The sequence below is a fragment of the Babylonia areolata genome, chromosome 17 (assembly GCF_041734735.1).
Source record: "Babylonia areolata isolate BAREFJ2019XMU chromosome 17, ASM4173473v1, whole genome shotgun sequence".
NCBI lineage: Eukaryota > Metazoa > Mollusca > Gastropoda > Neogastropoda > Buccinidae > Babylonia > Babylonia areolata.
The window spans coordinates 14,149,897-14,152,396 of record NC_134892.1 but is presented as its reverse complement, the minus strand read 5'-3'; the positions used below and the strand labels follow the sequence as shown (position 1 = coordinate 14,152,396).

Sequence of the window (2,500 nt, the reverse complement as noted above, 5' to 3'; positions counted from 1 at the left end):
ATGTTTTTAGTGCTATTGTAAAGCGCATAGAGCTTCAAGAATATGCGCTATAGCAAGAAGTCTTAATAAATAAATAAATAAAATAATCCCGGTGCCAAAACCGGCAAAAGACCCCTCGAACCCCTCCAACTACCGCCCAATAGCACTGACCAGCTGCATCTGCAAACTGATGGAGAAGATGGTCAACGGTAGATCGATGCTTGCGGAAACCGCACTGTTCTTTCGCCAGAAGGCCGTCGGTCTCTAGTTTCCACATCAGTCTACCGTTGACCATCTTCTCCATCAGTCTGCAGATGCAGCTGGTCAGTGCTATTGGGCGGTAGTTGGGAGGGGTTCGAGGGGTCCTTTCCCGGTTTTGGCACCAGGATTATGAGGGCTTTCCGCCAGGAGGGTGGAAAAAAGCCTGTGATCCAGATGTGGTTGTAAACTTCGAGCAGGGTGTCCAGACAGGTTTCGGGAAGATGTTTTAATTGTTAAGACAGATAGGCAGATTGGAAAAGACAAAAGACAGATAGAAGCTTGTATGTTTGCGCAGACACAGTCCTCACCTTGTTAAGTCCGAATTTTTGCCGTATACTAATTATGTTATGGTATTTATGTGAGATCTCGATTGTTGCTTTTGTTGTTGTCGTCGTCTGACCTTAAGTTAATACTGTCTAGGAGTTGTTTTTTTCTTTTCCTTTTTTTTTTTTTTCTTCTTTCTTTTCTTTCTGATTTCAACTTGAAATCCTCTCTCACTTTTTCTTACGCGAAGCATCTACTAGTCGCAAGTTTGACACGAAACTTTTTTTTCTTTTTTCTTTTTTTTCTTTTTTTTTAATTTTTTTTTTTTTTTTTTTTTTTTTTTTTTTTTTGGTGAGGCAGAATGTCTTCCAACGTCCATAGGAAATTGTGCAATTTTTTTTGTGTTCTTTGTTATGTATACTTTTTTATTTATTTATTTTCATGAGTCCTCCATATTCTTTATTCTGTTCTATTGCTATTATCATTTTATTTTTATATATTTTTGGGTGAGGGGTGTGTGTTTTTTTTTTCGTTTTCGGTTGACATACATCTATTTTTTCGTTTTCGTTCCTACTTTTTGTATACCTTTATCCGTTTGACACACATCTGTTTTTTCGTTTTCGTTCCTACTTTTTGTATACCTTTATCCAGTTGACAAACATCATTTTTTTCGTTATCGTTCCTACTTTTTGTATACCTTTATCCAGTTGACAAACATCTATTTTTTCGTTATCGTTCCTACTTTTTGTATACCTTTATCCGGTTGACACACATCTATTTTTTTCGTTTTCTTTCCTACTTTTTGTATACCTTTATCCAGTTGACAAACATTTTTTTCGTTATCGTTCCTACTTTTTATATACCTTTATCCGGTTGACACACATCTATTTTGTTTTTTTGTTTTTGTTCCTACTTTTTATATACCTTTATCCAGTTGACAAACATCTATTTTTTCGTTTTCGTTCCTACTTTTTGTATAACTTTATCCGGTTGACTCATACCTATTTTTTTTCTTTCCTTTCAGTTTCGCTGTGGAGTCTTGAGCAGAGAACCCAAAGCTTCATGTAAGTTTGATATTATCTGTTCCATCATTTCCTCTCTTGTTTTCTGTCTGTGCATGTCTATGTCATAATTGTGTGTGTGTGTGTGTGTGTGTGTGTGTGTGTGTGTGTGTGTGTGTGTGTGTGTACCGTGTGTGTGTGTGTGTGTGTGTGTGTGTGTGTGTGTGTGTGTGTGTGTGTGTGTGTGTGTGTGTGTACCGTGTGTGTGTGTGTGTGTGTGTGTGTGTGTGTCTGACTCTCTTAATTGTCTGTCTGTCTCTGATTCTCTCTCTCTCTCTCTCTCTCTCTCTCTCTCTCTCTCTCTCTCTCTGTCTCTATGTATCTATCTATCTATCTATCTATTTATCTATCTCCCTCTCTCTCTCTCCCTCTCTCTTTATCTATCAATCTCCTTTTCTTCTTCTTTTTTTCTTTCTTTCTTCTCTCTGTCCCTCCCTTCTCCCCCTCCTCTCCTTCGGAATATAATACGTATATATATCTGCGAGGATGCTGCTTGCGTGCGTGCGTGCCTGCCTGCCTGCTATCTTTCTCTCACTAACATCTCTTCTCTCTAATCGAGTCCAATTGCTGGAGAGTGTTTTTGTTTGTTTGTTTGTTTTGGGGGGTTTCGGTTTGTATTTTGTATTTTGTTGTTGTTGTTGTTGTTGTCTGACGTGTAGAGGATGTCCACACTGTCCTTATTGATGGGGTTTATTTTTTTTTTGGGGGGGGGGGTTGTTTTGTTTTTTCTTTTTTCTTCCGGGGATGGATGGTTTCCGTTTGGTTTGGTTTTCGATATAGGATGAAAATTGGAGGGCGACGGTGTAGTTAATATCACCACGGGTTTGTGAAAACGAAGACATAGCATATTGACAGGAGAGTGTAGAACAAACAAACAAACAACAACAACAACAAAAGAAACATGAGACGAGGGGGTGGGTTGGGGGAGGGGGGTG

The 2,500-nt window shown here is 38.7% G+C and overlaps 1 long non-coding RNA gene across 1 annotated transcript in view; it reads left to right on the top strand.

The window, feature by feature from the left end:
* The window catches only part of LOC143291673 (uncharacterized), a 263,333-nt gene that overhangs the window by 173,131 nt on the left and 87,702 nt on the right, over nucleotides 1-2,500 (top strand). The window contains exon 4 of the long non-coding RNA XR_013056559.1: nucleotides 1,529-1,568. This is a non-coding gene — a long non-coding RNA (uncharacterized LOC143291673). The remainder of the gene's footprint in view (nucleotides 1-1,528; nucleotides 1,569-2,500) is intronic.